Raw genomic sequence first — 22,239 nt, forward strand, 5'->3', positions numbered from 1 at the left:
AAGAAGCAAGTGAGACCTGCTTCAATGTATAGTTTAGAGATGGTAGCATTAACAAAAAGTCTGAAAACTGAGCTGGGGTGGAAGAACTGAAGATGCTAAGAGCTTCACTGGTAGCAACCAAGATGGACATGATTAGAAATGAGTATTTCAGATAGAGAACTCAAGTCAAGAATTTTTATGGTTGTTTTGACATGTATATAGGATAGTCAATATAAGGACAAAGGATGTTGAATATAAAGTCGCTAAGTCAGAGGGAAAGCAGAAGACTTTCATGAAGAAATCATTCATGGATGAGGACATGAAGAGGACTGGTGGGACAGAAAAGGAGATAAGGATAAGGTGAGAAGGCAGCAGATGATCTGAGAGCCCCAGAGGACAAAAGATCTGCATCACAACCATGACAGGGCTCGACTTTGGCAATGTTTACACATATTTTGAAAAGAATACCTCACCTTATACTGCAAGCAGGATGAAAGTGTACAGAAGCTCAGACAGCTGAATATATTTTTGATGACCATGGTTTAGAAGGGCAAGAAATTCTTCACTGTCAAAGTAAAAGCAAGTGGTGGCATTGAGCCATTGCTGGTCATTTTCAGGATCACTGAGATCAGTGTTCTCGAGCAATAGTGACAAACAGCAATAGTTCTTATAGGTTAGACGTAATAAATCTTACTCAAACTTATATGAAATGTCAATGAGAAGAACAGATTGCTGCGATTAAGGCAAGATTACCAAAACAAAAATAAATAAATAAAAAATAAATGTGTTTGCAGGTGTAAACGGAGTGGCTAAACATTAGTTCAACACAACTATCAGGCATTTTGACTATAGAAATCGGATTTTAAAAAATACATTGGCTGGAAATAATTATTTGATCCGCTGCTAAACTTGCTCAAAAAAAAGGAAGGAATAGCCAGATTTTCATTTTAATAGAGAAATATAAAACATCATGGAGTGGCCTAGACTGTCTCTGGACCTCAGTATTACAGAAAATCAGGTGAGAGACCTGAAGCTTTAAGCTGCCAAGCAGCAGCCTAGAAACCTAAAGAATTTAGATATTTGGAAACCTTAGAGAAACCCTTGTTGGCAGCACAGCACTAAGTACCAAGTCATGTTTTACTTGGGGATCAAATACTCATTTCACTTAGCGACATGCAAACCAATTGATAAATTTCACGCAATGCGTTTTTGCTTTATATTCTGTCTCCCTTCATTAAAGTTCAACTACCATAAAATTAGAGACTGTTCATTTCTTTGTAAGTGAGCCAACATACAATTTCAGCAGGAGTTTAAATAATTATTTTCCCCACTGTAGCTGTCAGGCTGAAGAAAAAAAGGTCTTCTTTCGCCTTCCGCATCTGTAAAATGATGTGACATAATGTAAACTATAATAATAAAAAAACAAAACCCTGCATGCTCTTGAAAAATTCATCCAGGGAAGGATTAGAAAACTCATTTTATATTTGCCCCTCAACAATTTAATATCAAACTACGGAATTTGAATAAACTTAACTACATTTTTTGGTTTGATGATGTGCAACACATCTGTAGTATATAAGAAAAAAAGATGGGCAGCATTTGACATGATAGCATTTGACGGCCTTCAAAAACAAAAAAACAAAAACATGTTTTAAAACAAGATAACAAAAGATGATAAGTGTTTAGTACTTTTGGCCCAGATGATGATAATGATGATGATGTTGGTGACAGGCCCTGTTCATCTCCCTCTCTCAGCCCAGTTTCAGTTTCTTAAACCAAACGTCTCATGTTCAGCAGGGTGTCAGGCTCACCGCTGGGTGCTGCCACTACAGCACTGCGACATAAAAGCAACGTGTCACTCCACATCACGTATTAGATTTTCTTCTCCGCATGACGCCTCTCTGCCCGTCTGCACATGCGTTTTCTCTTCTACCATTCCTTCGGTGTTCGAGCATGCACATTCAACTTGTTCATTTAGCAAATCATTTTCTGATACACCTGAGTGTTGAAACTGAAGCTGCTCTTTCAGATTGCACAAGGATGTACGGAAGAAAGGGAAGAAAAAGTGCACAGCATAGGAGCTCTTGATGGCATCCTATAATTGCCTACTATCTTTGCTCAAAACATTTTGCTTAAAAAGGTTTTCTATGAATGTGAAGCTTCACCTCATCCATAGAGTTTAAGGGTGAAGGTTTCATATGATGAATAAAGAGATTTGGAGCTCTACAAGGATAAAAAACAAAAACAAGGTTTTATTCAAAACAGAAAAAACAAATCTATAAATTTCCATTTTAAGAACACAAACAGGTCTTTAGAAAAAGTAAAGAACATTATTTTTCTCTTTCTTTAAACATGTCTAAAGAGTCTGGATTCGAACAATCACTTGGTACCGAGGGGCCCAAAGTGTCGTGAGGAAATATCACACACCATTACACCAGCACCACCAGCTTGAACCATTGATACAAGGCAGGATATATCCATGCTTTCTTGTTGTTTATACCAGACTCTGACCCATTCGAAGTTTGTGTCAACTGTAGCCTCATCTTCCTGTTAATAGCTGACAGGAGTGGCACTCAGTGTGGTCTCCTGCTGTTGTTTAACATTTTGTCCATTTAGAGATGCTCTTCTGCATATCTTAGTTGTAATGAGTGGTTATTCAAGCGTTGCCTTCCTCTTATATTAAGTTGTCAAAGGGACCAACAGGATATTTTCTCCCAGAAACCTATCAGGCTAAAGAAGTATTTTTTGCCTTCCAAGTAAAGATGTGACATACTGTAACCTATGAATAACTACATGCTCCTCATCCAGGGAATGAATATAAACATAGAAAGCTGTTGCTCACAGGATATTTTCTCCTTTTCTCTTTAAACCCTAGAGATGGCTGTGTGGGAAAATCCCAGCAGACCAGCAGTTTCTGAAAATGAGACGAGCTTGTCTGGGACTAACACTGAAGCCACACTTAAAATCACTGACATCACCTCGCTTCTCCATTCTGATGCATGGTTCGAATTTTATCAGGTCTTTTTAATTATGTCTACATGGTTTGCATTGAGTTGCTGACATATGATTGGCTGATGAGACAGTACTTAATGAAGTGGCTAGTGAGGCATAAAGATTGCATGAAGAAGTCAGAGGGCTGTTCAACAATGTTTTGCAGACATATCAGAGACCAAATTAGAAATTTCTGGTTAAAATGAGAAGTGTTCTGTTTGGAAAAAGAAAATGCTGCATTCCAGCATCAGAGCCTTATTCCATCTGTGAAACCTGGCTATGGGAGAGTCGTGGGCCGGCCCCGTTCCACTGCATCTGGCGGCCAAGGAAGATTTGTCACTCTACTGATGGAGCAATGGGGGTTTAAATGAAATTCTACAGGAAAATGTCATACATACTTCTGTTATCTGCCTCTAAAAAGAACATGGGTCATGCAGAAACACAACTTCCCCCACTAAACCATTAAAAATAGTTACAGAAGAAAAAAATGATGCTTTGAAACAAACCAAACAAACAAAATCCTGGAACTGAAGATGTTCTGAACACTGATATACGCAATAATTTTTCCAAGCCAGTGTGCAGTACTAATCACTATTAAATGAAAATGTTTGACTGCCATTATGACTGCTGCAAGTGGGTTACACAAGATATATAAAGCAAAGGTTTACATACTTTCTGACCTCATAGATAGACAACATTGGACCTTTTCTTCAATAAAAGGATAACAGTGTTAAATTATTGTTTAATTGGGTTCTCCTATATTACTTTTTTGAATTTGTGTAAAAATCATATGATGATTTCAGTCATACTGATGCAGAAATAGAGAAAATCGCAAGAGGTAAACAAATTTTCTCCAGAACAGTCTGTATATACTGAATGTAGATTAACGACATACACATGCATGCTAGCACATCCTTTCTCTTTCTAATAGTCACGTGTTGCAGCACTCATGATCCCTGACCTCTGCATTAGTATGTAAAAGTCAGGACATTTAGTACGTCCACATGCAGGCAGTCAGACAGGCTGTCTGCTTCCATCAGCTGATGTTCATCTGTGATTCAGTAGTTAGATGCAGAACCGGAGGGAGGTAAGAAGAGAGGGAGATGGAGGAAAACAAGCCGGATGTTGGATAACATGCTGGGGCTGGCCCACTGTCAGCCCCACTCATCACGAGCCCTGTCTGGGCATCCCACTAGCCTTGGAGTCACACAGAATGGCAGCGAAGGAGACTGGAAGTCACAGCCAAGCGGGTTAATGGGGGCCCAGATTTAGAAGGAGAGCTCTGTCACCTCCCCGTCGGACTCTGTTGACTTTTACAAATCACAAAGTCACTCATTTGTAGCCTTCTTCTGCATCATAACACCTTTTGAGGCTACAGTGAAGTGTGTATCTGTGTGTAGTGTACATGCTCAAGGCTCTGTGATTAAAGCCTCTATTTGTGTTTCCTCTTTGCATGACAAGATTTTGCCCCAACATCTGAAGTCCTGTGAGTCATACCAGAGTCGGCAAAATTGACAGCAAAATGACATGAATAAATCATGTGACTCAGAGGATCTACTGCAGATTTTATGTTCTAGCAAGCTTTCTGTGTGAGAAATTCACAGAAGGCATTGATGGCAAGCCCATTTCATTTTCAGTTTAGGAAATTTCTGGTTGTCAGCTTTTCACTTATCCTAGCTCTGCTGACCAGGTACAAACAGTCAACAGAGATGGCAGTTTCATAAATCCACCAAAGCTCTGAATTAGAATTTTAGTTTGAGCTAAATAACTGCCGGCTATGGTAAATGTCCTCCTTTATGCTTCTCTGTCTGCAGATGATACTTTGGAAATTTAGGGTTAAATTTATTATCTACAGCTTTCTTTTCCATTTTCAAGTGGATAATGTGTCAATATACATGTGATCTGTACCAAAAATCTTCAAAAGTATTCAGCCTTAGCAGTCAAAGTAGCCCTGTATTGTGCTTCTTTGGATTTATCGTAAGCGACTGAAATCTTAAACTGGGATAGTTTTCTCAACATAAAGCTTTTCTAAATAATATCTGTTGTCTGATTAAAAAGCCCCTTTTTGCCAAGATAAAATGGGATCATATACACACACTCTCAGATGGACTGAATAACAATTTGAAATAAAATGATCAGAAAACACAAACTTTAAGTTATTTTACACAGTTGCTTTCTGCCGAATATCAATTAAAGCAGCATATAAAACAGTAACACAAACAGTACAGGTAGCAGATTACAACAGTTCATCTCTACACATGACTAAGCACTCTGTTACAACCTGTGACAAATTCCAATTTACGGTTCTTGTACCTGTGCAGTACCACAGGTACAGTCACACTCACGTAAATATGACCATCCATTCATCCATCCTTTTCTGCTTATCCGAGGCCAGGTCGAGGGGGCAGCAACCTAAGCCGAAAAGCCCAGACTTTTCTTTCCCCGGCCAACTCCTCAGCCTTTCCAGGCCAACAAAGAGATAATCTCTTCAGCATGTCTTGGGTCTGCCCCAGGGCTATTATGATGGTCAAAATATGACTAGTCACACACAACTTTGTAAAAATGGCTTTATCAGTCTCTCACAATACTGTGGAGGAATTTCGATTCACTTGTCTTTACAATGTTACTTCAGTTCAATGAGGTTTGCAGGCATTTGTTTATGCTCAGATCTCTCAGCACTTCAATCGGGCTGATTGGGTCATCGCAGCACCTTGATTCTTTTCCCATTACAGAGGAATTTTGACCCCTCTTTTTACAACGTTGCTCTGTTCATTGAGATTTGAGAGTATTTGTTTATGCTCGGCTCTTTGAGGTTCTGCAATAGCATTTTAATTAATGTGAGTTCTGGACTTTGACTGGGCAATTGTAGCACCTTGTGCTGATGTGCTTTGTTTGGGTTTTCCATACACGTTACTGAGCATTATAACCAAGCACTTCAACTTTGGTCTCCTCTGGTCCAGAAGTCTTGCGATTTGTTAAAATGCAACACTGCAAGGAGAGCGTGTTCTTGATAGTGGCAGTATATAAAGAGTGTGAGACAACTGATCTGCGGGATACTCTTGTTTGTGTTGTTATTGGTTCATCAGAAAGCTGCGGATGAGAGCGGAGTTATAACAAAGTGTCCACTGAAGCCACTCTGTACTTTTCATGTTGTATTTTTAAAATCCTGGTAAATTCTGCTGCTACTCCCTTCTCTGTTCCCGCTCACTTGTCAAGCATTCAGCTGACATGCGGCATTATCCACATCCAGCAACGTGCAGTTGGGATTTTCTAGGACTGCACAGGAGCATATTTGTGTTGAATGAAAACCTCTCTCTGCATGAAATCCACCAGGAAATAGACAAGCAAACAGACATAATCACAGAACCATAAATTATGCATGACCCAGGCTACCATATTCCTGGTAAACCTTCCAAACATCTATAAATGTGTTCAATTTTTTTCTGTCTTGAACATTTACGACTGTGGCATTGTGCTAACATACCTCAGTGATGCAGACCGGAATAATGCCCAAACTTTTGCTTTCATAGCAGTGGTCACACTTGCTGATAATCAATTAATCAAATTAATCTGATTAGCATTACCTGGCTGCATATAAGCCATATTCAAAAACAAAGTTCAGGTGCAGTTTATATTTAAAGGATAGCTTCAACCACATGCTATTTAACTTCACAGAGAATAAAGAGTAAAGGTCTGGCAAACTTCAGGAGAAATGGGAAGAATTTACTTTTACTGACAGCCATGTCAAGTGGGATGAAGAGAAATACAGAGGGAAAACCTTGAAATATATACTATGCCTTTATATAATGCCTCAGAAACCTTGAATCATTCATGCAAAGGTAGACAGACAGACAGATAGAGATATCTATCTATATACATCACCTTTCACACCTACAGAGCTTTCATTTACTTGTTTTTGTCTGCAATGGTGGTTTTTAACCAGAAAAGCTCAGAAATCTGAGTATGTGTCTGCATATGTGTGTGTATTTAGCATTGTGGGCTAATAACCAATTTTTCAAGGTCTGTGGCATAGACAGTGAAAACATCCAGACAAAAAACTTCCCATTTCCGCTGCCAGCAACTGATGCAGGTAAATATTAAAAAACAAAACAAAATCCATCAGACAATAGCTGAATTTTTCAAAATTGGCTTCAGGACTTTTCATGCATGCAACCAAAATCTGCTCAAATCCAATCTCTCAGTGCTACTCGAACTGTAAATGGAAAGCAGACAGAAATCAAGATCCTGACATTTGAGTAGCTGCCAGCTCCAAAAACAAAGCTAAAATAAATAAAGTATGTATATATTGACCACTTGCAAACAAGATGATGCCAGAGGTCAGAGGAGAATAGTCCGACTACTTCGAGCCAATAACAAGGCAACAGTATCTCAAATCATCACTCGTTAAAGCCAAAACATGCACAACCCATCGAAGCAGAAGCCTGAGGCTAAAACAAAGGCAAAAGAGGGCTCAACCCTTTTAAAGCATGGCGTACCGAGTAAAGTGGTATAGTTGATTGGCTGGACAGAAACTCGAGTGATCTATTATTTTTTTTACAATTCAAACAAATGCCTCTATTTACTCATTAGTTCACAATAACTACACAGAGTTTTCCTGCAGACAAACAGCAATGCTACATTCACTGATTCGCACCCTGTTTATCCTTAAGGTCTAACAAACACTTTTAAGGTATTTTTCTTCTCTCAAAACATTGATGAAGCTATTTAAATATACATATTTTTCACAGAATTGTGTACCCTTACAGGCTGCCTGTAAGGTGAAGCTCATCAGTGAGTATTTTCAGCTTGCAGGATACAATCATCTTAGAATCACCTTATTCTACAGTGATGGCAGCAGTAAATGCAGATTCTATATCAGCGTGTACACATACTGACTTATCTTTTTACTGAAATAATATGTTTTCACCATGAATTATTCATGTGATGGCACCATTTCATCAAAATCAAATATTCTACATTGTTATGCTTACAATAATAATGCACAGATTTCACAATCTCGGTCTGTTTGGAAACACAGAATGATTCTTTAATTCAAATATAACCTCCAATAACCTGATCACAAACAGGTGCACACATTACATGTACACAACTGAAGTGTTTCTTAGAAATTACACGTAAAACTACACAATAACAAGATGCCTTTTGCACAGCACTAAGTAACGTGAAGCCATAAATGTTGTCAATAAGCTCCTGACTGCTGTGGTCAGCCAGTCTGACAACAGAGGGGATGCTTCTGTTGCCACATAGGAAACACTGATCCTCTTTCACTCTCCCCTGCTGGTTTAATTATTGCAACCCTGGGGATTATTTGTGCAGCAGTAGTGGAAAATTTACACCCAGCATGGAGTTTAAACAACATAAAAGCCTCACAGAGAATTCCCGAAATCTATCTGACGCAGAAGTGTCTGCCTCTCTGTGTCTTCGTTCCTGGTTGAACCTTTTTTTGATCACTTTTCACAGTGTGAGTCACCACCTAAAGCACAAAGGGGATGATTTGTCCCATCTTTTTGTTTAAAAAAAAAAAAAAAAAAAAAAAAGCAGCCACGTGGAAGGGTTTTAATGTAGACTTCAAGATTTAGAAAGCGTCGAGTACAGTTGCAGCTCATCCTGTATTAGCATAAACATTACCAAAGGCAGACATGTTTCATCTGCGGATTTCAATGAAACGATATTCAGCCCATCAAAGAAAACTCGAGCTTTTGTGGATGCTCATAAACTAAGACAGTGCCTACAGTAAAGGTGAAATAGGAAATGTGGGAAATGTCTGTAAGATGCTCACAAAGAGAGCACAGTTTTTACTCTCTGATGATGTAACAAATAAAAGGAACATTTTGGGACACATTTCAAAGCTATGAAGATGGAAACCACTCTACTATCATATGTGGTAAATGTGAAGCTCAGGCCAGCGGGCCTAAAGTACATTAGCTACCCTAAGCCCCTTCTTAAAATAACAAAATCCAGCTTACTGTACCACTTCAAGTACAGTACCACTTTTTCGCTTCACTTCAAGTTAAGTAAAAGGTAACCACAGTACAGCTTATTACTAACATCAAAAACTGTTTTGCAGCCTTCATATATTAAGACAATTTCATATAGATTCATCACATTTGGAAATAAATATTTCAAATAAATGTTGCAATGAAGACTGAAGTAAAAGGCTTTCACTTTTCAAGTTCGAGCACACACTTTTCATCCATCCTGTGTCTGTGTGTGGCAGAGGTGCACTTCTACTTTCCAGGTAACAGACAGGAACTAAAAGGCATTTAAACCCTCAGTGTAGCCTTCAAGTAATACACACATTTGTGGTCTCTGAGCTGAGAATATGATACAGTGATTTATGTTTTTACCGCAAAACATAGCATGTGTCCGTCTACATCTCAAGTTGATTCATCACTGACATGAGGAGGCGATACACGCACAATATCATCTGGTTACTTCCCTAAAGAAATTATACAAAAGCAGGCTGATATCGGACACCACAAACACATTACCTTCTCACCCTCGCGTCTATAAAAATAATCCTGTCTATATGTGTGTTGACTCAGTAAGGATAATATTAAATGAGAAAAGAAACCAATAAATCTTTAAAACTGATGCAGTCAGTACACCACCTGACTCAGTAGCTTGTCGAACCACATTTAGCAACAATACATTGATCTGTGTGACATTATCAGGCCCTTATTTTATTACAGAGAAATTTTGACCCCCTCTTTACAACGTTGTTCTGCTCATTGAGATTTGAAAAGCATTTGTTTATGCTCAGCTCTCGAGGTTCTGCAATAGTGTTTTAATTAGTTTGAGTTAAAACACAACCGAGTTCTCCAAACCAGTAAAATGACAAAAACTTCTGTTAGAAGTGGTCAGTCTTATTCATTATTAGGTTAAGTTGTATCTGACTTAACCTCTTAAACCCTGTGGAAGCAGTCTGCGAGTTGGTAATTTTTCATATGACTGTATAGGTGTAGTCTCACTGATTTTAGTGGTTTTTACAGATAGACTTTTCCTTGAACTAATGAAAAAGAAAAAAGTTGTAGATTCCGGCAATCAAATATATTGTAAACAATTTAACTGTACTATAATGACATGAATGTTATGAAATTGCAATAAGTTTAATTTTTACATCAAACACTGCAAAGAGGCATTTGTATAAGAGCAGACACCTATGAATTCATTCTGTTTAGATGGTTGTAAAGAAGCCTGAGATTTTATTTTTTGTTGTTGTGCCAAGCTTGAAAGAATGTGTAATGATTCCTTGAGGAAGCTGGGTGTCTACTCCACAAGTGATGGCAGAAAAGAAAATATATGGTGTAGTAGAAGAATTGAGCAAATGGGATGAAAGGGACGAAAGTGAAACCATTTAAATTGCAGCAGGTACAAAAACACCATCAGTACGACATGAGGAGATACAAAGCAGGATGTAAATATAGGTCTGCCAGAGTGAAACACGTTAACATTTCTCAATAAAATGCAGAAACTTGTATCACACTAAAGAAAAAAGACAGGAAAACATATGCAGGCGTCTGCACAAGGAAGTGAAAGATATGGGAAAAGAAAAAATGAAAAAAGAAACGTGAAAAAAATGAAAGTGTTTTCATTTCTATACAAACAAAGCAAAACAAATTGTTATGAAAATGGCAGAATGATGGCCCGATTATGTAAGCTGTAGGCTTTTTTTTTAAAGTTCAGATTATATAAAGTTGTGGTAGCAACTTAAAACAGCATGGCATAGTTGCTCAGGAGACAACAATATCATATATTACATCATATTAAATTACATTTGTCCACAGAAAATTAGAAACGTTCTTTATCTTTTTTTTTTTGGCAAGTTATTTGCTGAAAATATCACAGGAGCAAAGTGGGGAGACACCACAAAAACAAAAATGCTTGAAGAAATTTAAAGAGAATTAGTTTGTACATTAGGTTTGATGTCATTAGCAAACTATACAAACCAGCGAGCATCAACTCATCAATCTACTAAGTCAGCAACACTGTTTCACTTCAAACAGAAGAACATTAAACAGTTTGTAAAGCTCTAGTTTGGTTCCACAAAAAAAGGAGATATTTTGCATTGTGAATGAAAGTTTAGTCTGTAATGAAAAGGACCAGCACAAAAGTAAAACTGCTAATTGTAACCATTTGTATTCTTTTCTATTTTTCCCCCTTTTAGAGCCAATGTTTGTTTGGTCCATTCTGGACTTCACTGGAAACCGTCAACTGTATATACAGGATTTAGCTACTGTGACATAACTAATAGTCTGTTACTCAAAAACACAAAGTAACAGACTAATAAATTGCTGCAATACCAAAAACTGGAACACATATCTCCCACGACTGTTATCATAGATAACTGCAGTAAAACTTCTACAAAAGGCACCAACTGCACGTAAGGTCAGTAACTTTAAGCCAAATCCAAAGGGAAGAATTAAACATTGGTGTAATGAGAGGGTAAGCAAGCTACAGACTATAACCATTTTTTGAACCGGGATGCAAACATGTTACTGTAGTTTCATCGTTTAAGTTTTGCACTTTAACATGTGAGCCTATGGGGATTAACTTGCTTCTAGGGGCAGCCTGACGTGGCTATTGGAGGAGTAGACACTTTTGCATTGGCTTCGTTTTTAGTCCCGATGGTTTGCCACTTGGCAGTAAACACCATGGTGTACCACTAGTGTAATGTGGATTACATTTAAAGAGTTTTAAAAGTTTCTTATGTACGTCTTTTGTCAACGCAGAGGGAACTCTGTAAAAATAACCTTTTTTTCAGGATTATTAGTGCTGCAATTTAGCTCAGTCTGCACTTTTTAAAGGTCAGTATTCTGAAATAGGATCACTGTCTTTTTAATTTACTTTTTCTGAGAGCAAACTAACACAAACAATTGTGCTTTATAAGTTTATTATGTTACTGTTAGTAAAGAAAACCAACAACCTCCCTTCTACCCTGACTAATTTTCTGACTTTTAGATTTGTAGTAATAAACACAATTTCTTTGAAAACCTTTATTGAGCTGCCATCAAATTGAAAACTGTGTAACCTTGCTTTAGGTGACTTATACCAGTGTTACACAGTATTTTTTTAACACCAAAGTCTTATAGTTAAACTCCAAAGGTTAATAATCAGGGTTCAAGAGTCTGCTCATATGAACATAATAGCTCGTATAAACAGATAAAACAACAGGGTTGGTGTAAAAACACCCTCAGGTCAGGAAGAAATTGACCCAAACCAATCAGTAACAGTTCTGGAACCTTAGCCTCCTCGTCTGACCCATGCACGCTGACAACAGCTTGCCTAGAGATTATCCATGCACAGCATGATGGAACTCGAAAAGGTCAGCAACCATGATTAGTTTTCGCACACTCCTTTGCCAAAGCACCCGCCGCTGATGAGCCTGGACATATTAGCGGGTAAACACAGGCATACACAGTAAGCGATTTCGTGCAGTTTTCTTCTGCTGGTATATCTTTCAAAAAGAGAAAATTTGTCACGCATGTTACAAATACATTGAAGATCAAATCTGAAGTAAGTGAATGGTTCGAGTATATCAGGGACTTGGGTGTATTTCAATAAGTTAGGTAAAAGTTTCTATTTAAATATGCATGTAAGAAATCTTGGCACAAGACACTGCAATTAGCTCTTTAATTTTTATGCAAACTTCCTTTGAACCACCATCCTCTCCAGAATGCTTCTCTCTCTCTCTGTCTCATAGAGCTCGTCTTTGGTGAGTCAGCCAGCACAAAAAGCCAGACATCAATACTTGATCGGAGTCCAAGGCAGCCTGCAGCTACCCAGCTCCACCAGCTGGTCAGGGCAGCTTCACCATAAAGCGGGAGAAGAGACGGCAGGGTGGAAAAGGCTGGAACAGGCACTGCTCACAGGCTCTTCCAGTCTAACAGTATCCAGAGAGCCAGCAGAAAGCAATCTGTGGTGTGCAGTCAGCCTCAGGGGGCACCAGGAGGGCACGACAGGGATCCGTCTTAAAATATACCAAACACAAAAAATAAAAACAAAACTGCTTCCTATCGAACAGCTGAGGGATGCGCCTGTGTTTTTATAGAGAGGCCATTGGTTTTTTTTGTTGAGCCCCATGGGGTACTAAATGTGTTAAGTCCCATGTGAGACAATATGAGACAGCCCAGCATCTGCCACAGAAACTTGCTTCCTCCATTTCTCTTGGTCCTGTCACAGAGCAAAGCCACGGTTCAGCTCTGAGGAGTCAGTCAGACCCATCACACTGTGATAGTCCCTGTGAGAGTTTTGTCTTAAGGCAGCAGCCTGCTCTCACACCAACAATCATGAAGAAAATATGAATAGCATTTAAATACTATGTCGCAAACAGATTTCCTCATCATCCATCAACAAAAAGATAACAATTCAACATTCAGAGCAAACAGATAATATTTTTGCTGAGCATGCTTTCTGCACAGTTTTTGCAAAGATTTGTTTTAATTTGAAAAGCTGCGAAAGTCGAAAATGTTTATTGGGATCAGCGGAGGATGACGCACAAAGCTCAGAAACTGTTTAAGCAATGGTGCCACATTGTGCCTAAAAGTACACAAAAACTGAAACTGTTGTATTACAGTAATATAATACTGAATATCGACAAATAAGTATTACCAGTGCATTAACATCCAAATCCTCACAGTGCAACACCCAAGCAAGACAAGGAAACTATGCAGGGTACCCGTACCATACAATTCAATGATCAACAGTTCATGTCACATTAAGATGAGATTAGAGGACCATTTCTCATCATTTTAACTCTTTGTTCTTTTCTAGCTATAACAGCTGATCAGCTCTTTATAATAAATAAATCAATAAATAAAGAAGAAACGTTATGATAGCAACAACAAACAAAAAAAAAGAGCTATAAACCAGCAAACACATCATCATTATCAACATGAAAATAAGAGTCTGGCATTATATAATTATTAATAACAATAAATAGCAAAAATCTGTTCTTTCTATATTTTTAATAAAAGTTATAAAACATATTTATAATTTATTATTACTATTATCACGATAAAAACATTTCAAAAGTATTTTAATTCTATACATTATTTAAAATTATTTTTAAAAAGTTAATAAAATGTTCAAAAATATGATTTTATTATGAAATAATAGAGAGGTGGGAAAAGAGTGGAGATGAGTGTCAGGAGGTATCTGTGAATGAAGGACAGCACTAAGAGTGAAAGGAGAGATTTATAAGATGGTAATGAGACCTGCTATGATGTCTGGTTTGGAGACAGTGGCACTGACAAAAAGGAGGTGAAGATGGAGGTGGCAGAATTGAAGCTAAGCTAATTTTCATAGGAAGTGACCAGAATGGAGAAGATTAGAAAGCAGTGTATCACAGGGACAGCTCAGGTCGAGCAGTATGGAGACAAAGTTAGAGAGGCCCTCTGGTCTTCCACTCCTGTCCTCTCTTCATTACCATTTTTTCTCTCCCTGGGAAATACAGCAACGACACATTTAGCTCACAGACAGTTTCTGTGTTTGGTTGTTGAGCTGAAATTGAATGCTTTGAAATTACCTGGCACTTCATATTTTAACACCAAAAAACACATCACAAGATGAGAAGGAGAAAAGATGAGCTGAATCCGTTAGCAGCTGTGGGACATCTTTATTTTCTTATTACTGAGCAAATATATCTATGCCCTCACTGGAAGCAATGACAAGCTGCAGCGCACGTTCACTTAGTCACACCCACACTCACCCACACACAAAATTAACTAATTTAAGAGTAACCTGTATCAACCTATCACATTTAATTACTTATTAACCGAAGGCTATTCCAGATCATTCTGACCCAGTTTAACCCCAGCAAATGATGTTGAATATGGAGCTGCCAGGCAGGAGAAAAAGACAAAGACCACAGAGACGATTCATGTACTTAGTGAAGGAGGATATGCAGAGGGTTAGGTGCGGAGGGAGGTGATCCCATTTGGTGACTTCTAAAGCCACCGACCGAAAGAAGATTATGACAAAGTAAATCTAATGTTTCAGATATTAGACCTGCTGTCTAAATAGTAGTAGTTATAGTGATGTAGTCTAAGAGAAAATTACAGTAGCCCTGAGAGGCCAAACGGACTGCAACTTAAGAAAACACCAGCAATAAGAAAAACGCTGCAAAAGCACACAAAACACAACGGAAATAGGAAAAACTGAAACGGAAATAGGAAAAACAGAAACGGAAATAGGAAAAAACAGATTTCCAAAAGCACAAAGGAAGTGTTTCTGGGGAAACAATAAGGCAAGGCAAGTTTATTTGTATAGCACAATTCAACAACAAGGTGATTCAAAGTGCTTTACAGAGACATTAGAAACAAGAACAAATAAAAAGCATGATTTAAAATTGATTAAAACAAGCAAATAAACTAACTAACTAATTAACAAACAAACAAACAACAGTATATAAAATCAAAACAGATAAAATCAGAACAGTAGATAAAATCAGTAGTTAAATGTAAGTTTTGAAATTTAAGCTTAAAGTGTGGATTTGGTGCTTTATTCAAATGCAGCTGAGAACAGGTGAGTCTTCAACCTGGATTTAAATAAACTGAGTGTTTCAGCTGATCTGAGGCTTTCTGGGAGTTTGTTCCAGATATAAGGAGCATAAAAGCTGAATGCAGCTTCTCCGTGTCTGGTTCTGACTCTGGGAACTGATAAAAGACCGGATCCAGATGACCTGAGGGATCTGGATGGTTCATACTGGGTCAGGAGGTCATTGATGTATTTTGGTCCTAAACCATTCAGAGCTTTATAGGCCAGCATCAGAACTTTAAAGTCTATCCTCTGACGGACAGGCAGCCAGTGTAAAGACCTCAGAGCTGGACTGATGTGGTCCACTTTTTTGGTCTTAGTGAGGACTCGAGCAGCAGAGTTCTGAATGAGCTGTAGTTGTCTGACTGATTTTTTAGGTAGACCTGTAAAGATGCTGTTACAGTAATCAAGCCTACTAAAGATGAATGCATGGACTAGTTTTTCCAGGTCCTGTTGAGACATCAGATCTTTTATCCTTGATATATTCTTGAGGTGATAGTAAGCTGACTTTGTTATTGTCTTAATGTGTTTTTCTAAGTTTAGGTCTGCATCCATCACTACACCCAAATTTCTCGCCTGGTTTGTGGTTTTTAGATGTATAGATTGAAGTTCTCTGGTGACCTGTAATCGTTTTTCTTTGGCGCCAAAGACTATTACCTCAGTTTTGTTTTTGTTTAGCTGGAGAAAATTGTGGCACAACCAGTCATTGATTTCCTCAATGCATTTACCAAGAGCCTGTACAGGGCCTCGGGCTCCTGGTGACATTGTGATATATATTTGTGTGTCATCTGCATAGCTGTGATAGTTTATTTTGTTGTTGTTTATAATCTGTGCCAGTGGGAGCATGTAAATGTTAAACAGAAGGGGTCCCAAGATGGAACCTTGGGGAACTCCACATGTGATACTTGTCTGCTCAGATGTGAAGTTACCTATTGATACAAAGTATTTCCTGTTTTCTAAGTATGTTTTGAACCAGTTTAGTACAGTTCCTGAAAGACCTGTCCAGTTCTCCAGTCGTTTGAGTAATATGTTGTGGTCAACTGTATCAAATGCTGCACTGAGATCTAGTAAAACTAGGACTGACATTTTTCCACTGTCTGTATTCAGACATATGTCATTGAACACTTTGGTCAGAGCGGTTTCAGTGCTGTGGTTCTGTCTAAAACCTGACTGGAAGGCATCGTAGCAATTATTCTGTTTTAAGAAGTAATTGAGCTGTTGAGAAACTGCTTTTTCAATGATCTTACTTAAAAACGGGAGATTTGAGATCGGCCTGTAGTTGTTCATTTGTGTCTTGTCAAGATTGTCCTTTTTCAGTATAGGTTTGATTACAGCAGTTTTTAGTGATTCTGGAAACACACCTGATAATAAAGAAAAGTTGACGATCTGTAACAGGTCTGACTCCAAAGTCTTTGAGACCTTTTTGAAAAAACTTGTTGGCAGGACATCTAAACAGCAGGAGGAGGAGTTCAGTTGACCTAAGATGTCCTCCAGGTCTTTGCTGTTAATAGGTTGAAACTGTTTCATGGTGTTTAAACAGTTTTTTGGTGGACACAGTACATATCCTGGATCTGCTGTTGATGTACCAATTGCTTGTCTAATTTTTTGGATTTTTTCAGTGAAGAATTTGGCAAAGTCATTGCAGGCCATGGTCGAATGAAGTTCAGCTGCCACTGACACAGGAGGGTTTGTTAGCCTGTCAACTGTAGAAAATAAGACCCGAGCATTATGGCTGTTTTTAGTGATGATGTCAGAGAAGTAGGACCTCCTTGCATTCCTCAGTTGTAAATTATAATTGTGAAGTTTCTCTTTATAAATGTCATAATGAACCTGGAGGTTTGTTTTTCTCCATCTGCGCTCAGCTTTCCTACACTCTCTTTTTTCATAACCCGACGGACCAGTTGCAGGAACCAAAATATGCTAGGTAAGTGTGTTTTAATCTCATGATTCATATAATACTGATGATGGATTTTTAGGCTAATAGTTAGGCTAACACACTTACCTCTCATCTTTTCTTTCCTCATAAAACCGATAGATCCTCCACTTCTTTTAAGTGTCTCCCAGCGCAATTCTGAGCATATTTTAGTTACTGCAACTGGTCCGTTGGGTTATTGTCTCCCCAGAAACATTTCCCTTGTGCTTTTGGAAATCTGTTTTTTTCCCCCCATTTCCGCTTTCGTTTTTCCTATTTCCGTTGTGTTCTGTTTGCTTTTGCAGTGGTTTTCTTATTGCTGGTGTTTTCTTAAGTTGTAGTCCGTTTGGCCTCTCGGGGCCACCGCAGGAAATTGACTAAAATAATTAACATGAATTAGAAACCAAACTTTACTTGCCACTGAACGTATTCGAAATTGTTTATAAGTAAATAACTGAAATAAATTGGTTGGCTCTTTGCATTGAATTTAAAAATGTTAATGCAGAACAGACTAGGATTTACAGAGGGAAAAAGTTATTTGATGAGCAGAAGCAAACCTGAGGAATGGCTGATAAATTTCCACTATTATGTTATTTCATGCTTTTTATTGATTTTCGTTTGGGGTTTTTTGGGGGTTTTTTTTTTTTTTGAGGATTAGAAATATGAACATTTGAAAGGTCTGTACTGTTTGTGCTGTAAATCTCCATGAACTGGACATCAGAGAAATGCACAGAAACGTCAGTGATATACAATTTATATATTACTACAAATGTGTCTACTTCATACTTGATACTGAGCTGTTTGTCAACGTGCGTACAGGATTGTAGTGCCTGCCTGTGAAGATTCAGAGTTGTATAAACCTGGCTCAGATGCTTGGAAGAAAATCAGATAATTGCTTTGAAAATCCAAACAGCAAGCTGATGCTTGTTTGGGCTGCCAACTCAGTTAATGTCCTGTGTCTGAGCGGGTTTTTTTCTTTCCCCATATAATATTTGTAAATCTTGTCTTGATCAACCACAGTAGCACAGACATGTCACAGAGAGTTTTTTTTTTTGTTGTTGTTACAGTACAGTTGGAGAGGATCAATCTTTAATCTTTCCTAGCTTGGGGGGGTCATGACAGCAAATAGCAGTACCAGTTATTGGTAAAGATTCAGCACATTGTAATATTTACAAATCCCCATCCTCAAGTCCAATTATTGCGGTAAATTTCTCTCTCTCATAAACAGCACTGCAGCTTAAACAGAATGACAGGCTTGGCAGAGCAGAGCAATGTTTGTGCAGCGGACATCCAAATGCAAGATCATCAAAGGATTTATGTGGCGCACAGATCTGAGCATGCGACTTGGAACTAAGCTTTAAACCACAATAAACAGACTATAGGGAATGCAGAGATGACTCGCAGCGAATGAGCAACAAAGGCGAGGATGGGCCAACAGTGCCATGATAACCTTTGAGCACCTGCACAGCCAGACACAGCAGGGTAAATGGCTTAACACGCATCCCAAAACACTAGGCTGCATTTCAGCCAGTGTTATTAGAGATCTGGTAAAAATTGATGGAAATATGAATGAAGTAATGTCAGATTCTGATCCATCATGCTATAAAGTATCAGATTGGCAATAGCTTCATTTTCCAACAAAACAATGATCCCAAATACATCGCCAGTACATTAAAAGAATACCCAGATAACAACACACTCAGTGGAACACTATCAGTCCTGGATTGGCCTTACCAGGGCCCTAACCCTAGAACACTAGCATGCCGATTTGTAACACTATCACTATTATCAGGTATATTTCACACAGATATAATATAACACAAAAAAAAATACTTCCAATTAAAAGATGCATGGCATACTGAAATACTCTTCTTTTATTGTCCTGGAGAACTATTGTTTAAAGCTTGCCTAATTGAGTCCTGGCAAGCCTGACGTCATTAGCCATGTCTGGGCCCAAACCCCACTGCAGGTCCCGAAGTCAAACAAACACTGCAAGCTAGAGAAACTGTCTAATTTCTTTCATCTGCAATAAAATGATCAGTGTGGCTGCTCTACCAGGTTTAACAATTAAGTTTAACATCCAGGCATCCATGAAAACAGAATTTATGAAATTTAACAGTTAGAAGTTAGCTCGCTAGTTTCCATCTAAAGATAATAGATAATGTACTGACTGAGAGATTTCTGAAAAAATTTAAACGTACAGCTCTGCTATAACTTCCAACATAAATGAAAACAGGAAAGTAAACACCAGTGACGTTTTAGGGTTACTGAAGTTGGACTAGCTGGTATATAATGAAGTGCTATGTGATCGCTAGCGACACAGCTATGTTAGCATAACATAAACACAGAGAAGCTGGAGGACGAACGCTAACTTTTTTCCCACTTGATAAAAGTTAACATGAGGGTAACCGATGGTCAGGGACAAATGCCATTGCATGGCAGGATGCTGTAAACGGACCAAACTTCAGTCAGGAGAACAACTGCAATATAAGGTTAGTCTTTAATATACTGCTGCATGGGCTGGGCTGTAGTTACATCGCAAGGTTTTAAAAACAGCTTTAAAATGAACAGTGGTAATAAAAACAGAGGGAGGCCGACAGTGATCACTGACTGTTTTTAGGGGGTGTTGAGATTAAATAGAACAAGATACAAAGCATTAAAACATGTTAAAAAAGGCTTAATAAATGTAGAGTCGGTTGGGCCTGGAAGAAGGGTACATCCGAATTGAATTTCAAGCTTGTTAGAACTGTACAAACTCTGTTTGAAATACATATACTGTATTTCCATTCATATTTGTGCACGTTTCAATATAGCATTGCATCCATTTCCAATTTTCCCAGCTAAGCAAAGAATTGAGGTGTGGTTCAAGACTTTTGCATAGCGGTGCAAACTTTTACCATTGTTCATTCATACATGCCTTTAGTTAAATTTAACAGAGATAAATGCTCTAACTCAAATTATTCCCTAAAATCTTCCACTTTGGGATTATTGGGTTTATTGAAAGGGGTAATAATTTCAGTTTTGTTCCTTTAACTCTATTGCACTGGACGGGAAGTAGAAACCAATATCCCCAAATTTTGGACACCACCCAAAATCTCTGCTACAATTTCTCTGTAATATGGCTCTCAGCTGTTTTTCCCCTTGATTCTGCTTTCTGCAGATATACCACAAACCCTGATTCAATCATAACCTCTTTCTTTAGAAACTATCCTAAACACTACTTTATGTTATGGAGCCTGGGGAGACTTTAAAAACAGTCTCTCTCTGTCCCATGGGTTCTTGGGCTCAGCTTGCAAGAGCAACCCACTGTCAGAGTTGGAATCCCCTGAGAAATAACCTCCTCACTGGGACAGTTCACTCACAAGTGAAGCTGGCAGCTGAAGTGCACATGTAAAAGCTTTTATGCAGACACCACAACAAAAAGCACACTCCTGACTGACAGCATGTGGTGCAGGTGCTGTGGTTTACAACCTTTTAAGTTGCACAGCCCTGCAGAAAACAATACGGTTTCCAAAGTACGACTCAAAACTACACTCATAACTACACATCCAGGGCAACACACAGTCAGAAACAGTACATTCATGTCAAAGTGACACACAGGCAGAGCTCCTCTCTGCTTCACTGAGCACTGAGCACCTGAGTCTCTGGCCTCTTGCCTGGATGCTCCGGTTTAGAGACGGATCTTCCAGGAAAAACTGCAGCAAAATCAGATTGCTTATCCCTCTGAGGGGGGGAGAAGTGGGTTGGATCTACCTTTTATTACCTCTCTAACACTGCCCACCTATGGACAACAACACACAAGACACTGTGAGCCTGTCATGTGGGCTTTCATCCAAAACTCAAACAGGAACTCAATGCTTTCCTACAGGCTTCCTTTCAACCGTGCACTAAAAATCAGATTAGCAACCAACAGGCTGTCGTTGATGCAGACCAACCGGGAGACATCACTGATAATCCGAGAAGATCAAAAGGACAGAGCAGAGATGCGGTTTGAAGGAGCGGCTTATGCTTAAACCATTTCCCCAGTCCTGACATTTGATATGACTGCTAGCCTGTATCTTCAGGTGTGTGTCACAAACGCTCAGCTGCCATCAACAAAAGCATTAAAGTGGCGGGCTGAAATATCACTGCTGAAATATCCGTGGAACAGGCAATGAGAGGATGAGCCAGAGGACGGCTGAAAGGCCTGCATGCTTTTCTCATCCTTTTTATGAGGCGTCTCACTCATTACTGTGGCGAGCATGAGTCACCATGAATAGCTGAAATCACTGTGGGAATAAGTGCTACATTATGTATTTGTCTATTAAGCATGTGTGGATGTATTTTGTAAAGACAAATTGCAATGATATGAAAGGAGGAAGGCTGCTGGTGTATATTGATTTTTTTTGTAGCTCAATCAAAGCAGAAGAATGAAGCAGAAAAGTCATTAAGAATGAAATCATTCTGCATGCATCAATATGCATTTGCTTTTCCAAGGCAGCCAGCCACTGCTTACACCTGGAGGAAATATGTATTGCACAGAAAATCGGTGTGATGGGTAAACTGGTTTTATTACCCAGACTGTGCAGCCAGTCATCAGTCAGCGGGACGCCATCATTTCATCTACAGTGTAAATGAAGCCTGGATGAGTATCCTGTGGACAATGAACATATCACCAGTCCTGCAGGTGCCGATTTCCCTTTAAAGAAAAAAGAAAAAAAAAAAAACCCACAAAAAAAATCACAAACCCACAGTGAGATGAAGGGATGAAAGATTATTAAACTATTATTTTAACAATATGTGTATCCATATTAGCCAAA

The 22,239-nt window shown here is 38.6% G+C and overlaps 1 long non-coding RNA gene across 2 annotated transcripts in view; it reads right to left on the reverse strand.

The window, feature by feature from the left end:
- Nucleotides 1-22,239, reverse strand: part of LOC120741769 — a 102,600-nt gene that overhangs the window by 56,499 nt on the left and 23,862 nt on the right. Inside the window, exon 3 of one of the 2 annotated variants that reach the window (XR_005697691.1) lies at nucleotides 20,043-22,118. The exons of the other annotated variant lie outside the window; for it this stretch is intronic. This is a non-coding gene — a long non-coding RNA (uncharacterized LOC120741769). Of the gene's footprint in view, nucleotides 1-20,042; nucleotides 22,119-22,239 lie in introns of those variants that run through there. 2 annotated transcript variants of the gene reach the window in all.

The sequence above is a fragment of the Simochromis diagramma genome, unplaced genomic scaffold, assembly GCF_900408965.1.
Source record: "Simochromis diagramma unplaced genomic scaffold, fSimDia1.1 OVJJ01000321.1, whole genome shotgun sequence".
In the NCBI taxonomy this organism is placed as follows: domain Eukaryota; kingdom Metazoa; phylum Chordata; class Actinopteri; order Cichliformes; family Cichlidae; genus Simochromis; species Simochromis diagramma.